The 21,827-nt window shown below is 35.5% G+C and overlaps 1 long non-coding RNA gene across 2 annotated transcripts in view; it reads right to left on the bottom strand.

Moving 5' to 3' along the window:
- Positions 1–2,103: 2,103 nt before the first annotated feature.
- LOC140526419 (uncharacterized) overlaps positions 2,104–21,827 on the bottom strand; it is an 82,311-nt gene continuing 62,587 nt past the window's right edge. Inside the window, exons 2-7 of one of the 2 annotated variants that reach the window (XR_011974364.1) lie at positions 19,118–19,206; positions 17,104–17,247; positions 16,009–16,150; positions 6,092–6,230; positions 5,818–5,976; positions 2,104–4,080 (exon numbers count right to left, since the gene is read on the bottom strand). This is a non-coding gene — a long non-coding RNA (uncharacterized lncRNA). The remainder of the gene's footprint in view (positions 4,081–5,817; positions 5,977–6,091; positions 6,231–16,008; positions 16,151–17,103; positions 17,248–19,117; positions 19,207–21,827) is intronic. The other variant, XR_011974365.1, reaches the window with a different exon arrangement.

Below are 21,827 nucleotides of genomic sequence, written 5' to 3'. Positions count from 1 at the left end.
TATCCATTATCTCATTTGATCCTCAAAATAATCCCATTAGATAGGTCCTATTTTTTTTTTAATCAACATTTTGCTGATGAGAAAATTGAGGATCGAATCAGATATATTAATTATATGACTTGATGACTATCATGCTTCTAACAAGGGTCAGAGGAAGGATTCAGACCTATATCTTTCTGTTCTTTCTGTTACATGAGGCAGCCTATGGTAACACTGTCTTTTAAGCAAGAACATGCAAAAATTTTACAACCTATGTTCAAATTAAAAACAAAATAGCAACAAAAACTCATGAGAAGAAACAACTATTCCAAACAAGATATTGTTAAAAGGTCCTCTTTTTGGTTGAAATCTTGTGTCTGTGGATAAGCATTAAGCACATTTTCAAAGCTTTACACATTATAATGAAAGAGATATGCTATGTAGCATGGTGGACATCCAAAGGGACCATGGTTAGTCTCATAGCACAATTGAATCCATAGCTTCAAAATAGAAAGAGGCAACACAGTGTAGTAGCTAGGAGAGTGGACTTGACATCTAGAAAACCTGGGTTCAGACACTAATTGTGTGACCTTGGGCAAGCTACATAAATTCTCCAAGTCATTTCCTCCTCTCTACAGATAATAATATTCATGGCACCTATGTCACAGGGAGAGCAGCTAGGTAGCAAAGTGGATAGAGTACAAGGCCTAAAATCAGGGAGACTCATCTTCCTGAATTTAAATCTGGTCTCTGATACCTCCTAGCTGTGTGACCCTGGGCAAGTCACTTAACTTGTTTGGTCTTAGTTCCTCATCTTTAAAATGATCTGGAGAAGAAAATGACAAATTACTCTAGTATTTCTGCCAAGAAAACCCCAAATGGGATGATGAAGAGTCAGATGTGACTGAAAATGACTGAACAACACCTCACAGGGTTTTAGGATGATGAGATAATATGTATTCACATATGTATATATATATGTATATATATACATATGTATATATATACATATATATAAGTAATATATATGAGTTGCAAAACAATGTGCATCATTTTATATCTGTATACAGTTACATGAAGATAAAATTATATTAGTGCATTCAAAACACTTGGCAAATCGTAATTATATTATATAAATGTTAATTACCATTGAAAGTAGTGGTGACATAATGAATCGAGAAGTAGTGTAAATCCAGGAAGATCTGGGTTCAGATTCCATCTCTGGCACATCTTATGTGACCCTGGGCAAATCATTTAGCCTTTCTATGCTTTACACAACTCTCTACGACTTTAAGTGGTGGAAGATCTGAGTTGCATTGGTAGAGGGAGTTTCTTCACCCAGGTGTTCCTTATCTCAGTTACTACAAGTTCAGTTCCTCTCCCTATCATAATAGCGGTTTAAAGGACACTATGTGTGCATGTGTGTGTGTATGTGTGTGTGTGCATGTGTTTGTGTGTGCATGCGTATGTGTACGTATATGTGTGTATGTGTGTTGCAAACTACAGTTTAACTCAAGGGCTTACTCAAATGATATTTGTGGCTAAATGTCCTTTAATGGAAGAGCTGTATTGTTTTTAATAATCTACAGTCCCCAAGAGAGCGATCACTTATGAATCAGTTTTTTTTAAGTTGAAATATTTTGAACATTTTCTACTCTGTTCTTCAAGTTCACATCTTTTATCCAAGAGAAAACAAACTTAGTCATACCTCTAGAGTATGTTAGTAATGGTTTAGTTAACATTTAATAATTAGATATTTCTCCAGTAAAATATGACATAATAAAAAGGAAAGCTGGGGGATTGGACTCTTCAGAACATTATGTTTTAGAACCAGGCATATTTTGCTTTTAAATATGTTAATGGTGACCTTTGGGTGCAGAGAAATACTTCAAAGATTATTCATAAAAAGCCCTTCCAATTTAGTGTTCAACAAGAAATATTTGTCTATAATTACAAGCTGCTCCACCTGTAGCATCATTCCACAGCCCTGAGAATTGTTCAATTCAATCCAACCAACTGGAATTAGAGTAGTTGATGTGTGCTAGCCATGATTCTAGGCATTATGGAAGACACCTTTGAGGAGATGTATCTTCTTAGAGAGATTTACATATAAAAAGTGAGAGATTAAAAGAAAATACAATTTAATTCAGTGCCAAAATTTGTGGTACAGAAAGTAAGGACCAGTAAGTATTCTGAGAAGGTCAAGATGTGTAGGCTGGAGTAGTTGGGAAAGGCTGTGATGGAAGGTGTGGACTTTGAATACAGCTACGATTTGTGCTGGTAGTGATGGGGTAGGATTTTAGGTGGGGTCGCTACAAGCCAATACACATAAACAGAAATTGCCTGATTGGAGTGGAGTTTACATCCTAGTGCAGAAGAAAATTCTGTACTCTATGTTGTAAGGTACAAGTCTGCCAGAAACAATTTTCTCAATGTATGATTCATCTAGATCCCAGCTTTGTTCTGCTTAGGAGAAAAATGTCCAAATTGGCTTGAATTTCCTTCATGTCCTTGAACATCTCTTTCCACAAGACATTTTGAAGTCCCATTTTATAGGATTCTTGTACAAGGAAAATTTTACAGCATGTTAATACATAGTTACACAATTCAGAGGAAGTTTCAGGTAACAGTCAGCTTCATCAAGCAGAATAGTAGTCTCTTAACTTTTGGCACATACATACTCTTCGAGAATCATTTTCCTAAAACTGTTCAATCCCTCCTTAACCATTCCCTCTAGCATCCTCCTTTAGAACTGCTCAAAGGTAAAGTAAAACATATTTCCATTAACTGAATACATCAGAGACTTCTTTCTTTTAGGTGGGTTGTTACCATAATCTGGTAAAGGGATAGGGAAGAGAAGTGAAAAGAGGGGAAGAGAAGGGAAAGAGGGGAGTCAAGTAGTTCCCTTCCACATAAGGAAATAATAAGAAATCAGGTTGCTTGGGTAATATGGGGTTAGAGAGTAGAGGACCTTAAATTCCAAGAAGAGTGATCTTATTTTTCATGTAGTATCATCCAACTTGAGTGACAAGTTTAAAGCAAAGTTGTTATTGTTGTTTTTCTTGTCTTTGTTGATTTCAAAAAGATTCAACAGTACTGTGTAGGATAAGTAAGAGTGGGTAGTGACTAGAGATGGAATATTAATATCTAAACAAAAGCATAATTCTATTATCCATGTTCAGTTCAGTGTTTTGTCATTCTTTCTTTCATTCAATAAATATTACATGCCAGCTACCCAAAGATTCGTAAGACGTGATATTTGTCCTCAGATCGTAAAAAATCTTATAAAATAGAGTAAGTCCTGTCTAGTATAAGAGATAAAATGCATGTAGGTATAACTAGAATATAAAAATACAATGCAAGTAGCATGATAATGTTATGGGAGTTCAGAGGAGGGATCCAGGATCCCATACACAAATGCTGAGAAAAATTCCACAAAAATGTAATGTTTTGTTTTGTTTTTTAAAGACTAGCTTCATGATCAGACCTAAAGGAAAGTCACTTATATGTCTCTTTTGAACCTAGAATTATGTCTTTGACCCTATATTATCTACCATATTGGGGTGTGTGAGATGTTCAAGGAGGACTAGCACCTCTGGTGTAAGGGTAGACTGAGTCCTTTTCAGGGCTGCTCATCGTTGTGTGGTGTCTACCTGGCATTCATCTATCATTTGTGGCTCCAAGAAGTTGTAGCATGCCCCGTAGCCATATTTTCAGGACTGCTTTCCACCTTTGGTGTCCACTTGATCAACCCAACACTCACCAAGTTGGTTCCAAGAAGTTGTAGCACACATGGTGGCCATACCCTGGTAAGCCATTTTAGCAGACAAACTAAAACAGGTTGAGGGTAACCCACAGGCTTCAAACTCATTGGTGATTTAGGTGAGGGGTGAGGGAGATCTACCCCAAGCATGTGAAGAATTCCCCCAGCAAAACAGGTCAACAAAAACAATTTGTTCCAGTGGCCATGAAGATGACTGAAGCAGTTGCTATGGAGTACTTAGAGCTTGGTCTGACATGGAGGACACCAAGGTCATCCACTGCATCCCAGGCCATCACCAGTTATTCTGACTTTTGTCTTGTCATTGGATTTTGATGCTTCTGGAAGAGAGAGTGAGATTAATGGCTTTGTGTGACTTTGCCTCACTTAAATTCAGTTTACCCACAAGTCAAGACATCACCCTGTGATTTCATCAGTCCTCTTCAAAAACAAAGGACAAACAACATATACCATATAGATGATAAGCTTATAAAATTTGTAGACGGCACAAAGCTGAGAGGAATAGGTAACATACTGAACAACAGAATTAGGCTCATAAAAAATCTTACTAAACTAGCACAGTGGGGACAAATGCAAAGTTCTAAGCTGGGCTGAAAAAGCAACTCTACCAGATGATGGTAGAATTCTTGTGGAATGTTTGTGTTATTCCTCTATGGAACAGAGGAAGCTTGGGGCAGGGGTGGGGAAGGAGTCAAAGTTTTAGGGAACTTTAGGTTCAGCATGAGTCCTCAGTGTTATTCACACAGTAAGCACTTTAGAAATATTTGTTGGATGGATCAATGAGTAAACAGCATGACATGGCACCCAAAAAAGTTACTGTAACCAATCTAAGAAATAATTATAAATACCTAGTGTGTGCAAAGCACTGGGCTAAGAGTTAGAGGTACAAAGAAAACACATGTTCCTACTATCAGGGAATTCCATTCTCTTGAGAAGAATATGATGCAAATTGAATTAATTCAATCTTGGGCAGCATGAACAGAAGCCTAAGAACCCGAATAAGAAAAATAGTCCTACCATATTCTACACTGAATATAATGCATTCACAGTACTGTGGTCAGTTGATCATTGCTATCTAAAAATTAAATTGGTATAAGCTGCAAGATCATTTATTGGATTTATTGGTATAGTCTAGAGGGGGGCATCTTGATCATTTGTTCTTTTCTGACCAGGGTCACATAGCTCTGCGATATTAGAGCTAGGATTCCAACCTAGGCCTTTTGACTCTAAATTCTGAGCTCTTCTAAGGTCACTTTAGACCCAAATGCTTCAGAAGCAGTAAGCTACTAAACTCATAAGAACTTTCAGAATGTAACTGGCTACAATTAGCATTTTTGCTAGCTGGCAACTTCAATAATCTCTTGAGAAGAACCTGAAATGTTGTAATAATGCAAAAAAACAAAATCAAGATTAAAGTGTTTTTTGGTCAGAAGGTTAGAAAAACATCTTTCCTCAAGCTGAAATGTATAAACACTTGCACATGTTTCAAGGTTGAAGAAGCTCAAAATGCATTATCTTAATGACTAACAGCTGTCTAATGAGCAGAAAGAATATTGCTTGTATTCTTGTATTTTGTAAAAATATTGTGGAGCATATTAGAGAAATAGTACTTTTAATTCTGAAAACCTACAAATATAAGACTTTTCATTTAAAAGATGAACATCAAGATTATTATACTTTTTGTTTACTTTAAACAATGTGAAAGTATGAGGTAAAAACTATAAAGTTGTCCAATTTTAAAATAAATTACATGTACTCTATGTAAAGCCTTTTTCTTTCAAAATTTTTTAGCCATTAGTAGGTTCCCTTCCCTTATCTCCCCAAGGTAATTTAGTTCTGATTTTGTTATTTCAATGTAAAGAGAGCACAATTTGTAGAAGTTCTCCTTATGTCAAAAATATGGAACATTGTTATGTGCCTATTAAGTAAAGGAATTTTTAAAACATAGTTCTTTAATCTCTTTAATTATATTTAGAAAAATAATAATAAGTCGGTCAAACTCACCTCTGAGGCTTAATGCCTTGCCAAGTTACTTAACTTCAGTGGATTTCAGTTACCTTTTTATAATTAGGAGGCTGTTCTAGATGGCTTCTGAAGTCCCTTCCAGCTCCAAATCTAGGATATAAATTCTGAGAATTATTATTTCCTTTGTTTCTTCCTTTCGGTTTTAACCAAGTAATTGTTGATTGGTACTCAATTCTCATGAAGATGTAAGTCTGATGAAAGAAATAAATAGAAATATGCTTAAATTGAAATGTATGTATGTTTTGTCATCATTTAAAAAACAACCCCATGCCATTGTTGTAATGTCTCATTATTAAGCCACCTTACCTTCATTTATGAACTATTGTAATACTGATCTCCCATCAGTATTGTGACTTGTTTCTTTTCTCAATAATTATGGGTTTACAGTGCTCCAGTCAAAATCCTTTCTTCCCTTCTTCATTCCCCTTGGAAGCAATAACGTGTTCTTGAAACACACAAATGATTGAGTTGTAGCGAAAAAGATTGAAGATAATTGACTTACATATAAACATGGTCTCCCCAGTACCATGTCCCTTCTCTCCTATAAAATGATTAGATATCTCTAACTATTTCCAAAATAAAAGATGGGCCTGTGGAGATCAGTGAGTTGAATTATGGGCATACTTTTCCTAATTTATTAAGTCTAATCATGCTAAACTGAATATCAAGGTCTCAGAAATGGTCCTGTCACATTTTCATGGCATAGATATATTTCTCTGTCCTTTCTCTTCTTCTTCAACCAATGTTGAATTTGATCTTGTTTTCTTTGCTCTAAATGAATGCAAAAACCAGAATAGCCCACCAAAAATATGGACTCAAAATGTTGGGTAGATATAAAATTATACACCCAAAGAGAGATATTTTTTAATGTTCTTCCTTCTGAAAATATATCTTTAAAATAAAAGTATTAATTTTCAATATAGAAAAATCATTTCTTAAAAAATAAAAATAAAGTATTGGAATTTGGGGAATAGAGAGAGAAAAGATTACACTGAGGACTTTTTGTTAGCCTTTTTAAAGTCTGGCTATGATTTCATTATTTTACAAAACATTTGGATTGGAATATTCAACTCAACTGTAACTTGCATTATTTCAATGCAATTAAAAAATCTTAAATAGTCACTGTATATGGAGACATAGTGGATAGTGTTAGACTTGAAGTCAGAATAAAATCTTGTCACACAAATTTACTAGATGTGTGACCCTAGTTGTCATTTCAGTTCCATAAGTTTTGTTTTCCTCATTGTAAAATGGGAAGAATAATAAGGGATAATAAAAATGAGACTAATGATCTACCTCACAAGGAAGTCCAAGGATCAAATGAGATCCCTTTGTAAATGAGATGACATATATAAAGTGCTCAGCAAAATTTAGAACACTGTATAAATGTCAACTGTTGATATTTTTACTATTAGTACTATAATCATTCTTATCTTTTTGATGATGCTCAGATAAAAAATAACCTGAGAAAAGTTACTATTCTGCTATCATTCTACTATATTTAACATTCTTTACACTTCTGTTGAGGTAAATAAAACAATTTTGTAACTAAATAAAAATATTGAAACACTAAGTTCATCTTTAGATCCACCAAAATATCTTTGGTGCAACTCCACTGGGGTAGTGAGGTGGTGCAGTAGATAGAGTGATGGACCTGAAGTCAGGAAGACCTGTCTTTCTGAGTTCAAATCTGGCCTCAGACACTTACTAGATGTGTGACCCTGGGAAAGTCACTTAACATTGTTTATCTCAATTTCTCATCTATAAAAAAGAGCTGGAGAAAGAAATGACAAACTACCCTAGTATCTTTGTCAAGAAAACGCCAGATGGGGTCATGAAAGCTGGACACAACAATTTCATTATGTTGATGGTACACAAGTTTCTTTTTCATATCTGATCCTATTTGCATTAGAGTCCTTTCAAATATATTGACAACATTTTTCAGTGGTTGTCTTTCTTCTCTCTCTCCTTTAATTTCTTTGATTCTCAAATCTTTATAATACAGCCCTTGATTGATATTAAATTGTTGACGTGGTTCTTTGTATAGCTCTTGATTCTTCGAGAAATAGGGCCTTTGATGTATGATCAGGTCACAGATCAACTAATACAGAGGTGCCCTGAGAGCTTTGCCTAGGCATGGCCATATCTCCTAAGATGGATGATTTCTCTGTCCCCTGCCATGTGAGTAAGTATAGCCTCCTTTGATTAGCTACACAACTAAAGCAGGCTTTATCTTTAAAACTAGTGAAATGTAGATGGTTTCTTTCTTTCTGCTAAATCCAAAAGGTAAAGACCCAACATGTTAGATGAATAAGTTTGTGTATTTGTTATTATACCTTTTGATGTAAGTACTGTTATGTAAAAGCTAATCTTTTAGTGGCTAAATGGAACTGGGGTGCCGGGGATGACCCTTAAAATTGAGGGAACACCAATTGAAGCCATTCTAAGCAGTACCAACACTCTTAAGGGTATTGTAGAAGCTTGCAGCATCGGAATGGGGGATTAGAATGTAACACACGTGGCTTTCAGATGATGTCAGTGTTATACTTGTATCATGTCAGCCCATTGGTTTTTCACTTTTCAAATTTTGAATAATTGAATAAAGAATTTCTGATATACTTTTATTTTCTGGATTCCATTTTCATACTTCTTTATGATTTTCTTTAATCAGGCAATGGGACATTGTAATCCACAAAATGGCTAGATGCTGATGTAATCATCCCATGATTTCCATAAGTCTTCATTAGTTTTATCAAGCCACTTCTGCAGTAGTGGTATTTGAAGTCTGTCCTAAAGGATATTCCCTTCTAGCTTCACCTTTTCTCCTCTGGTTCATACTGTGGCACTGACCATAGCACACACACTGTGTGCAAGTCTTGAAATGCTTTCATTATGTTTCAAATATTTTGGAAAAATGTATTTATCAGAATAGTGAAAGAATATACTGGTTATTTATTCACTTATTTTTAGTTTACAAGATTAAGTTTTACAAGCTTTTGAGTTCCAACTTGTCTCCTCTTCCCTTCTCTTCTCCCTTTCCCTCTCCAAGAGGGTATGCAGTACAATATAGTCTCTACATATACATTCACATTAGATGTATTTTCACATTAGTCATGTTGCAGAGAAGATTTAGAACCAATGGAATGAACTATGTTGGTTTTTTTTAATTACTGTGCTTGGTATAATGTATAATTGATCTATTGCTTGAATGTATGATAATACAAAATGTGCTTTTTGAAATACCATTCTAAGAACACCCATCTCCCCATCAAAATTATTCCCAACATCAGCATTATTTTTGCCATTGAATGCACTATTAGGTAGCACTTCTGGAGTTTGTGTTAGGTTTAATTTTTGAATGCTTTCTTTTTTTTTTTGTTTTTACATTTATTTTAAATTTAAGTAAAAAATAAGAAAAAGAAGAAAATGTTACCATGTGCATAGCAGAACATAAGAGAAGATTCAATTTAAAGTAATAAATTTCCATTTCAAGAAAATCTATATAATAAATGCTACACATTGTTTTCAAAGCTGTACAGCTTTTCTTTTCTTCCTTGTAGGTTTTCTTTTGTTATTTGGTGTATACTTTTTCCTTTACTTTTCCCCTCCTTCCCCACCTCCCCAAAGGCTACAATTAAGCATGGAAGTATATAGACACGTGTGTGTGTGTCACTGTGTTTGTGTGTGTATACACACATATATTATACATATATATGGATATATATATACATTATACATATACATAAATATAAGCATACACATATATACATTTATACATATATGACTACTATGCTTATTTCTGCTTGCCATCATTTTCTCTGAAGGTGCATAGTGTCATTTTCATTAGTCCAAGTCTTTTCATGTTTTTATAAATCAGCCAGCTCATCACTTCCTATACCACAACAATACTCCAACCCAATCCCATTCTATCTGAGAGATGGTCTATGGAAGTTTTTTCCCCAATTTTTGGCATTCCTTCTATTCTTAGGTTCATAGTTTTTATTTGTACAAGGAAATTTTAATCCAAAATAATCAAAATTATCCATTTTACAACAATGCTCTTACTTTATAATATGGTTTAAGGTCTGATACTACTGAATCTGCTTCCTTTTCATCTTTTTCTTCCCCTGGTTTCTTTGAAGTTTCTGACTTTTTGCTCTTCTAAAGGAATTTTGTTATTTTTTCTAACTCAGTAAGATAATTTTTAGCAATTTAATTAGGTTGGCATTATATAAGTAGATTAGTTAATTGTCATTTTTTTATTGTATTGGCTTTACCTACCCATGAACAATAAATATTACTTCAGTTATTCATCTTTGTCTTTATTTACATAAAAGCATTTTATGTTTATATTCCTGTAGTTCCTACATCTGTTTTGAGAGGTATACTCTCAGACATTTTATACTGTCCAATAGTTTTAAATGGTCTAAAACCATTTTCCCTTAAGTCTTTCAATTCATTAAATATTATTTTTTTCCATTCAGGTTAATACTTAACTTTGCTCGGTAAGATACCCTTGCTTGTAACCCCAATATTTCTGTTGTACAAAATACAATATTCCAAGATCTACAGTCCTTTAAAACAGTAACTAGTAGGTCTTGTGCAATCTTTTTTGTAGCTGCATGATATTTAATTTTTTTTTCTTATTGCTTCCAATGTTTTCTCCTTAACCTGGGAACTTTGAAACTTGGCTATGATATTACTTTAGGTTTTCCTCCTGGGATCTCTTTCACATGGTGATCAGTAGATTTTTTTTACTTATGATTTGCCTTCTTGTTCTAGAACTTCACAGCAATTTTCCTTGATAATTTCTTGTAATATTATATCGATTCTTTTTTTATCATAATTTTCAGGCAATCTGACTATTCTTAAATGATTTCTCCCCAACTTGTTCTCCAAATCAGTTGTTTTTCTGAGGAAGTGTTTCATATTCTCTTCTATTTTTCATTCTTTTGATAGCTTTATTATTTCTTTGTGTTTTAGGATGTCATTAGCTTCTCTTTTAGCAATTCTAGCTTTGAAGAATTATTTTCTTCCTTTAGTTTTTGGTTCTTTACTTCAGTTGGTTGACTTTTCATAATCTTCTTGATTTTCATCAATTGCTTTTATTTTTTTCTAATATTTCCTTGATCTCTCATTTTATTTTTAAATTCCTTTTTTAAGTTCTTCTAAGAAATATTTTTGTGCTTGGGACCATTTGATATTTCTAATTGAAAAGAAGTGATTTAGTTCCATTATCTTCCTCCGAATATGAATTCAGATCTTCTCTACACCCATAGTAACTATCTATTTTTGGGTTCTTTCTCCTTTGCTTGTTTACTTTTATTTCTTTTGTTTTTAGCAGCTATAAGTGTAATCAAGTTATAGTCCTGAGATATGGGGAGTACAGGTCCAAGCCTCATTTTCTGAGGTCTGTTCCAGGGCTCAATCTTGGGCTCTCCTCTCCATTCCTAGAGGCCTTAGGTTCAGCAAACAATCCTACTCCCTGTGGTCCCTCTTGCGGCTGCAAACTACAGTTGTCCTCTCTTCCCTGGAACTCAAACCAAGGATTTCACTCTCCTGCAATTGCCCACAGCCAGCAGAGTCCCCACCCCTTTGCTACTGCACTCACCAAGTATGTGCTAACTCCTTCTCTCCACCACCACAGCTTGAATGTTTGATCAGCACAGCTGCTCCTCAACTCTCAGATCACTACACTGTCAAGGAGGTGAAAGTTTTTAAGGCTAAGGTTGCCTCCCCTCCCCAGCTGCCCCCAGGGCTTGTTTGTTGATTCCACAGACTTGGCCTGGAGGTGTTTACACTTCACTTGGGGCAAACCTCTGCTCTTGGAGGTCAGGTCTTTCCTGAAGTCTTCTTAGGTTGTCTTAGGAGAACAACTGCTTTACCCTAACTTTTTTTATTTCTGCTGCTCAACATTGCCCCTGTGGCAACGTTCTGTCTTTTTCTATGGAGGAAATTTGAAGACCTGAAAGTTTTCTCGCCTACTCTGCCATCTTCCCTGAATTCTTTCTATTTTTAATGCTTTCAAGTTCTTCATTTTGCCTCTTACTATTTCAGACTCAAGCAACTCCTCGATTATTTCTACTTCCTTTAATCTTCGCTTAGGAATGAGATTATTTCTGATGATTGTCCTGCATTGATCCATTGTATAATTCAGAATTGAGTATATAGTTGATAAAAAGCACTGGAAAGTCTTTACCTATAACTGGTGAGATCTGCTTCCAATTTTATTATGATGTAGCTTGGCATATAATGAAAGCATTCAGATCTTCAATCCATTTCATGGCTCAGTGGACAGCACCATATGCACCAAAGCATTTCTAGCTGGTGAGGCTATTATTGTATTGTTGATTTGGCCCAATGTATCTTGCATTCTACAGGTACCAAAAGGTGAAGGAATGCAATTTGCTCTGCTATTCTAAGTGTAAAGCTGATCTACATGATGCTTTGACCTAAGAGCCAGCCTGTAACCCTCTGCTGCCCTGCCTATTTCTTAAATTCATAGGAGAGTGAATTTATCTAGCATATATCTTTGGTGGATTGTTCACCTAATTTGTACTATCATCAGAGTTACACTGACTGGTGTTTCAGGGATTCTCCTAGGAAATTTGCAGATACTATAACAGATTCAGTGTTCATGAAGCTTTTTCTCATGGATCACCCTAATTATAACTTCCTTACTTTCTTTGTCCCCCTAACCCTCATGATATAATTGAATTGTTGGACATTGCTCTTGTGATGATTTCATTCTTATCTTTTTCAATGGGATGCAGGGATAAGTTGCTAATTTGTATTCTTTTTAATTCTGCATAATAATATAGACACCTGTAGACCTATAGACATGGGGTTATTGTGAAAATCAATTGATATAACATATAAAAAGCAATGTGCAAAGCCTTAAAGCACTGTGTAAGTACTAGCTATTAGCTATTTATAGTCTGTGGGTTATTGCACTGGATTTTTTTTTTTGCAGTTGAATAAAAGTATTAGGATAAAAGATCGTCTTCTGCACAACTCCAAGAGCAGATAAGACCACAGATTGTGCCCCTCATTCATTCCACACATGGTTTTGGTGTCTGGAGTCAAATCTCTATAGTCTGAGAGTTTCTCTGTTCCATGTAACTTTGAGATGATGCATATTTGGGATGGCACTATCAATCTAAAATGTGGTTCTTAATTTTTTATGAATTAATGTTGTGTCCTGGAAATTGCAGACAAGATTTTAGCCTGTGATAAGTCTTATTCTACTATATTTTATTAGTTGAGTTTTCCAGCATATTTTGAGTTTGTATTTGTAGCCTGGGAATTTGACGTTAGTCCATAAAAGAGAGGGAGTATCTGATGTATAATGTTACCCAGAATGTCAGATCTTCCTAGGTATTTACTGGGTGCTAGATTTTTACAGTCAGCAGTGATTTTTAGGTAGTCTTCACCATTTCTTTGAATAATGCACTTGATCATTAAAATTGGGCTCTTTAAGGATCAGTCTTCTGTTCTTTCTTGTGTCAGTGACCTGGTTCTGAATGGCCCTCTGTCTCCACAAACAAATCTTTGTGACTCAGCCACTTGTTCCCGGTTTCTCTGTTGAAACATTGATGCCTGAGTTCAGGCAGATGTTGCTCATGGTGGGCCTTTGGATTGTCTTCTTGGATTTTAGTTACTTTACAGGTTCCATCTGGTAATACCAGTTTGAATTACATTTAACAAATCCAAATGTATTTATCTATTATTATCTTTTGCTATTTATTAGTTAAATTGTCTTTGTTTATTTCAAAACTCTTTTGTAGGCTTTCATCATAGTTGTCTTATGCTCCAAGAATATCGCTCAACCCTTTTACTCTTCTTTCATGAATGTGTTGATCTTCCTATAACTACTTTCAGGTGATAGGTCTTGTTTCTTTTCTAATCATCCTTTACACATCTTTTACAATACATTTTTCAATGTTATGTGTTAATACTGGAGATATGAGATTGGAGGTCAGCAGAGAGGTTGAGGTAGGATAAGTAGATTTGAGAACAGGCAACCTAGAAATGGTAATTATATCCATTTGAAATGATGAAATCCCCATGTTAAGCAGTTTAGAGGGAGGAGAGAAGAGGTTTTTCTGGATAAAATGATGATTGTGTAGTCAAATCCAAGGAGTACAGATTCAGGAATGATGTTATTTCACAACTCATAGGGGTGTAAGGTATGTTCAGGGAAGACTAATACCTATGGTATGTGAAGGCTGCCTAGTCCTATTCAGGGCTGCTTCCCACCTTTGGTATCTACTGACTCACCCAATTCTCACCTTTGACTCCAAGAAGCTGTTGCACTCCTAGCAGCCATACTCTGGTAAACCATTTTGGCATATAGGCTAAATCAGGTTGAGGATAACTCAGAGCTTTCAGACCTATTGACGAATTAACAGGGTGTCTACCCCAAGCGTGTGAAGACTTCCCCTTGTGAAATGTGTGGATGAGAACAATTTGTTCCAATGGCCATGAAGATGACTGAAGAAGGTATTATGGAGTACTCAGAGCTAAGTTAGACACCAAAGACATGAAGATTGTCCACTGTATCGTGAGTCATCACCAGTTGTCTTGACTTGGTCTTGCCACTGGATTTCAATGACTCTGGAAAAGACAGTGTGGCGGATGACTTCTCACAACTCTGCCTCACTTAAGTACAATTTATGTGTGAATCAAAAGACATCATCCATACCATTTTACCATTTTTAACTATCTCAAAGTCCTGCGGCAGCAGGTAAGTGATAAAGCAGCTACACGTCCAGGTTCTGCATAATGGATACACTGGAAGCTGTAGTCACAGCGTTGCACACAGGCAGCCAAGACCATAATGTCATCTTTTTACTGGAAGCAGCAGTGGGATTTGGCAGCCACATGAATGTTTGATCAGCCTTTTTAAAGAATTACATTGTTTACCTCCTGGTGTGAGGAGGGAGCTAGAAAAGGTGTTCCCAAATTTTTATTCACTTCTTCCAACCCTGCCCTGCTTACCAAATTGAAGTCAATCCCTCTCTAGTCAAATTTCCAAATGAGGAAGAGGTTTTGAATATCATTTGGTTCCTCTTACGTGGCAAAATGAGGGCTGCTGATTCTATTTCAGCTGATATTTACAAGGCAGGAGGCCCACTGTTCATACAAAAACTAACTGAAATTTTCCGGGTTATATGACAAGAGGAGGTTATTCCCAAGGAGTTGAAAAATGCCTCTATTGTTCATTTCTATAAAAAAAAAAGATAATCTCTTTAAATGAAAAGATTGTCTTGGGGAAAGCAAGGTCAGGGAGAATCTCTCCTTGTCATTGTCGGCAAGAATCTTGCCAGAGTCCTCCTTAGTAGGCAGATCCTTCACCTGGAACATTGGTCATCTACCTGAGAGCCAGTATGACTTCAGAAGGGGCCACAGAGTGGTCAATATAATGTTTGCTGCACTATAACTCCAGGAGAAATGTCAGGAGCAGAACATAGGACTGTACAAAACATGCTCCCATATGACCAAGGCCTTTAATACTGTCAGTCATGAGGGCTAATGGAAAATTATGTCAAAATTTGGTTGCCCAGAAGTTAATCAGTATTGTAGGTCAATTTCATGAGAATATGCTTGTCCAGGTTCTGCAAAATGGATAATGCTCGCGTGCTGGAGTGAAACAAGGCTGCTTGCTCCTATGCTTTTTAGCATGATGTTTTCAGCAATGTTGTCAGATACCTTTGATGAGGACGAAAATGACATCAAGGTCAACGATCACACTGATGATGAATTCTTCAACTTGAAAAGACTAAAACTCAAGTGGAAGGAGAGTTTGTACATGATTTTTTTTTGTTTGCATATGATTGTGTGTTCAATGCAGCCTCTGATGTTGAGATGGGGTCATCTCCAGTCATCCTGATGAATATCTGGTCACTGGATTCAGATGGCTCTGGAGGAGAAGTGAGGCTGGTGACCTGCACAGCCCTCCCTCACTCAAAACAAAGGCAAGTGCAAGTCATGTTATCATTTCTCTCATGGAATGGTCTTCTATCGGCAACAAAGGACAAACACAATCCTGATGTTGAGATACAACAAAGTATGGATTGATTCTCTGCTGCTTTTGCTAATTTTGGCCTAACAACACCAAGAAAACAGAAGTTTTTCACCAACCATCAATGTACTATTCATACCTGGAACCATCGGTTACAAAAATTGAAGAGATTTTGAATACTATGGTTAAGTTCACTTACCTTGGCAGTATACTTCCCAAGGATGTCCACATAGATGGTGAGGTTGATGGGTTGAGGTATACATTGCCAGAACTAGCTCAGTGTTTGGGAGGCTACAGAGTAGTCATCCTGAGGAATATCAGGTCACTGCGTTCAGATGGCTCTGGAGGAGAAGTGAGACTGGTGACCTTGCACAGCCCTCCCTCACTCAATACAAAGTCAAGTGCAAGTCATGTCATCATTTCTCTGATGACATGGTCTTCTTCAGCAATGAAGGATGAACACAACCCTGTGAGTAAACTCAGCTCCTCCTCTCCTATCTGTCTCCCCCACCCCTTCCTTCTCCTCTCCAAAGGAAAGTAAATTTGGATATTAGACTGACTACCAAACTGAAGGTCTACATCTTTTAGTCAATGGTGTAAGCGTGTTGTTTATTTTGAAACATCACTAGTGAAAGCCTACTTGTTCTCTGTTGATATCAGCATCAAGGATGAATTTGATGCATTTGATTGTTCTCCAAAAATATACCTATAAGATGGAAAAGCGAGTGTATTAGTCAGTACTTGCATATGTTCTCTTGATCTTTTATTATATATGTTTGGTCCCGTGCAGCTACTTTCTCAGTTTTTTAATCTTCTATTCCATTTCTAAACACATCTGACATTTTAATACTTGAGTCTAAATGTGGTCTCTCTGCAGATATTGATGAAAAATGGTTGTTATAAAATTATTTGCAGATCATTTCCATCTTTTATCTATTTGCCTAAAAGACTATTTTACAGAGAACTCATGGTGGTCAGAAGAAGTGTTGCAAGGACACTCTCAAGGTCTCTCTGAAGAATGTGGGAATTGATTTTTGACTTAAGGAATACCCAAAGCAAAGTCTAAACTGAGAGTCATGCATTCTAAAGATAAGGTCTCCTTTTCTTCCCCAGTAGTAGGGCTGGGATTTGGAGCCCTTCTCCAAGCCACATACCCCGCAATCTTTTCCTGCTGGCAACATAAATAACATATAAGAAAAACTGCCTCCTTCCCTGAATGAGACTGATATTCTCAACTGAGTTGACATCAAAATAATGATCAAGTTCACTTTTTGTGATATTATTCAGTACTCACCAAATCCAGAATTCTCTGATGCTTTCTTCAAAGAAAGTGTTCATGCTGTGTAGATGTGAGACTTCTAAATGGTCTACAAATTTTTGGCCTCTCTCTTTTCCTATTCCTCATTCAGATTTTCCAACATATCTTCATGATCCACTCCTATTCCCATTTTTGAATTAAAATTAATGAATATCAAAGTTCAGCAATATCTGTTGGAGGATTTTATCAAATTATTTGCTGAATTTGCTTACCCTTTTGCTTTTTGCACATAAGCTATAATTATTTTTATGATAGTCTTTTTCAAAACTATTTATTACAAGCCCTATAATATGAGACGACCAATTGGTTCATGAAATGATGTTTTTTGTTTCCTTTACAAGGATGATAAAACTATTTCCTCCAAATTCTAGAATTGCTTCTCCAAAGAGAAGCTGTGAGTTATCTTATAATGTATCTGCAATATCCCATCATCTTTTGGTTTCATTTACAGCAGGAATATCAAGATAGATATGATTTAGTTTCCCACTTAATGATCATTGGGGAAAAAAATTAAGTACCAAGAACTAAGTGAATATTAAGAGATGATATAAAGATTCCTGGTATCTTCTGATCTCTTTCTGCCTTTCTTTCATAGAGCACTAACATGGGGAGACAATATTTAATCTTTACTTGTTCCATGGGTCACCATAGTTATTCACCAAATGGTCAGACCACTGGTAATGGATATCTCTGCACTTAGTTAATCTGGTCTTCAGAAAGCAGATACAATCTGTGTTAAGAATTGTAATCAAAATCTTTCTAGCATGAATGGCAGATCCCATACCTTGGTCCAATATCATTGGATTCCAAAATGAAATATTACAATAAGAATCTTTGGAATAGGATACATAATCTACCTGGGGCAGCTAGATGGCACAGAGAATAGAGTGCCAGGTCTGAAGTCAATCTTTCTCTAGTTCGGAACACTTAGCATTTTGAGTTCAAATCTAGCTTCAGACATTTACTAGCTGTATGACCTTGAACAAGTCAATTAACCCTGTTTGTCTCAGTTTTCTCATTTGGAAAATGGGCTGGAGAAGGAAATGGAAACCACTCCAAAATCTTTGCCAAAGAAACCCCAAATAAGGTTCACAAAGAGTTGGACATGAGTGAAGTGACCGATCACCAAAACAAATACAATCTACCTTAATTCATTATAATTAAAACTCTTTTTAAATTATAATTAAAACTCTATAACCAAAAACTCTTCTTTAAACATAAAAAGAACTACATCTACAACTATGAACAATCCTTCGAAATTTCTTCTATGGTCTTTACTGAAAACTGAGAAAATCAAATCGATTCTATTTTGTAGTCTATTTCATTTTGTATCATGACCAGCATATTGTGAAACTACCTAAGTTTCTGAGTTAAGTTTGGAAGTTCAACTTTCCTGTAAATCACTTTTTGTCTCTGAGTTAAGTTTAGAAGTTTAGTTTTCCTATTAATCATTGTTCTATTCTTGTATCAAGATCTGCTAGATGCAGGTGAAGGGCAGAAAGTCTAGTCTATTATCTCTGCAACATTGACTGTCCTTCTAGAAAGTCTGGTCTGTTATCACTGTGAAGTATTAACCATGCAAGTAGACACCACCAATGAGTTTTTCTTAGTGCCAAGATAGAAGGAAGAATTATTTCAGTCCTGCATTCCAAATTTCCAATCAATCATATTGTCTCCCACATTTATGATGCTTCCAATTTCATAAATCAAGCTTTTGGATGTTCCTCCATTTGCCCATAAAATAATCTGTCAGCTCTCATTTAGAGTCTTGTGGTTTGCTGAGGAGCTAAAGACCCCTTTTATTGGTAACTGTTAGCCTTACCAAATATTGAAAATGCTCAGAACTTTGTTGCATCAATTTACCTTAATTTAAATTGAATAAGTACATATTTCTATAAAGAATTGTTTGTTTCACAAAACTCATATTATGCATTGTAGAATATCAAACACATTTTTTTAAAAATAGAATTGAATACCATACTAAGCTTACCTGGGAAGTAGACGTTGAGAAAAAAATCTCAATATTCCTTGTAATTTTTTCCAGACTTTCCTGTCTTTTCTCATCTGGAGTAAGTGATCCTGTATGATTCAAATTGGTGTTCCGTGATTAATGATGCTTTTCTTCTCTCATAAAATCATCTCTTTGTTGGTGTTGCTCTAGTCTGATGATAATATATCTGAGTGAATTGAATCTATCTTTTATTCCTCTTGGAATTAGGTTTGTTCTCTGATCTCAATAATTCTAGAAAATTTGCTTGTGCTATTTCTGGAAATATGATAATCAGACTCTTACTCATATTTTAGAGGGAGTCTATTCACTAAAACTATTTATCTGACGTCTGTCCAGTTCAGTCAGTCATCTTTGCTTTTAAAATTTTCAAGCCTTCTTCTAGCTGAGGTTCTTTGATTTGGCTTTCATTGCTTGTTGGGCTGTATCTGCTGTTTTGTTTTTCCAGCAAAAGAGTTCTATTTATCATTGAAACAATATTCGTATTCAAATTTTCTACACATTTCTACATGCTATTGAATTTCCTTGACTTTTTTCTTTTTCTATTTTTTCTTTCTCCTCTTTCTGTCTCTGTCTGCCTGCCTGCCTGCCTGCCTGTCTGTCTGTCTCTCTCTCTCAATGACAAACGTTGTTGCCAAATATTTCATTACAAATTATGTCTTTTTTAAAATTTTCTTTAAACTGCTTATTATTCAGTTTGATGTCTCTTATCACTTATGATGGGATAATTAGGTGGCACAGAGGATAAAGTATCTGGCCTGAAGTTAGAATGACACCTTTTTCAGAGATCAAATCTGGCCTCAGACTCTTAGTAGAGGTGTGACCCTGAGCAAGTCATTTAACCTTGTTTGCCTCAGTGTTCCACCTGTAAAATAAGCTAGAGAAGTCAATGGCAAACTACTCCATTACTTTTGCCAAGAAAATCCCAAACAATGTCATGAAGTGTCAGACATAACTGAAAACATCTGGACAACATTACTTACTATAGTACTAATCTAGTTTCTGAGGGCACTGTTGTTATCAATTCATTATTATTGTTTTCCACCCAGTTTCTTTTCTTTGAATTCTCCTAATTCATATGAAATGTCAATTATGTAATTGATTCATTATATTTTCAGCTTTTTCTTGACCATTTATGTATGTGTCGTTTCTACGAGCTATTCTCATTTTTTCTTCAGTTACCTCTATTCTCTTCCCATCTTTTTCTTTAGTGGTAGTTTTCCTCTGTTCTTTTCTGTGAGAGATTATAGAACTTGACAGTCTTAAAACTTCTTCCTCTGCAATCTTATCAAGATTCTCAATATCTCCAATTTTCAGAAAACAAAAATATAGGTCATCCTTGAAGATTATAGATATGCAAAATGGATGAGTAGCTTCCTAATATAGATTCATGCCAGTTTAAATGTATCTAAGGACCTCTTTATTAAAATTATTGACATCTTTGTAAATGAAACTTTAAAAAACAGTATTATTTCTTTTTTATTTTCCCCACAGGATACATTTTTAAATGAATTCAATGAACAAAATTGGCTCTGCTGTTAACTACTAGTTTAACAAAAATCTCCCCTAAGCTTCACACAGTATCTACTACTGCTTTCCCATACTCCCCAACTCCAACATCTCCATGTTATTGAAGTAAGATAAAGAACATAGGGCAAACTATTTCTTATCTTCTGAAGTCCTCATTTTACATTGGTACTAAAGAATGGCCATGGCCAGAAGAAAACAATGCTGAGTTTTCCAGACTGCAGAACTGTTAGGACCTAGATGACTTTGGGAATAGTAAACTGTGATCTGCTTCTATGTCTAAGAAATCTGTCACATCTGTGTTGGTGAGGGTCACACTCTGTTGCCCATGTCACCATTTGTAGGGATCCTGCCACTGCCATTATCATCAAGAAGATTGTCAAATTATGAATAACAAAATCAGAATCCATATAAAAATGATTGACTAGACAGTCTGAATTTGAGTTAAGTTTCATCATTAGTAAAATGAGAGGTTTGAATGAGATGATTTCTAGCATACCTTTAGCCCTAGTCCTATGAATTTTGGATATAATTATAATAGCTAGTATTAACATTTAAGGTTTACAAAGTTTTTTATTTGTGTATATATATACATACAGATGATAGAGAGATAGGTAGGTAGAGAGAGACAGAGAAGAGATGAATAGATGGATGGATGGATGGATGGATAGATAGATAGATACATTCTCATTTTATCCTCTTAACAACCATGGGAGGTATTTATTATGATGATGATCATTTTACAGATAAGGAAACTCAGATAGATTGATATTAAGTGACATACATAGCTAGTAAGTAACTAAAGCTAGATTTTAATTTAGGTCTTCCTGACTCCAGGTCCTGATCTAAGGGGACCACTTGGACCACCTAGTTGCCTAATGCCTGGCTCATACTTAGTTAAAACAAAAGTAAATTGAAGGGATGTGAGTCTGGGTTCTGCTCCTACATCTATAACAAACTTGCTGTCACTTCATGTCCCTGGACCTTAGCTTCTTCATTTGTAAAAGAGTAGATCTACCACAACTTGCCTCCATCTAGCATTTTAACATTTGAACTAAGGCTTCCCATTTATCTAATCGGAAAGTAAAATGTGGGAAATTAAAATAATTAAAATTTTAATTTATTTTTAAAATAAAAGTGAAATTTACCAAGAAAGCTTGGTATA

This window comes from Notamacropus eugenii, chromosome 2 (genome assembly GCF_028372415.1).
Source record: "Notamacropus eugenii isolate mMacEug1 chromosome 2, mMacEug1.pri_v2, whole genome shotgun sequence".
Lineage (NCBI taxonomy): Eukaryota > Metazoa > Chordata > Mammalia > Diprotodontia > Macropodidae > Notamacropus > Notamacropus eugenii.
Note: the sequence above shows the minus strand (reverse complement) of the source record. Positions and strands in the feature narration are given on the sequence as shown.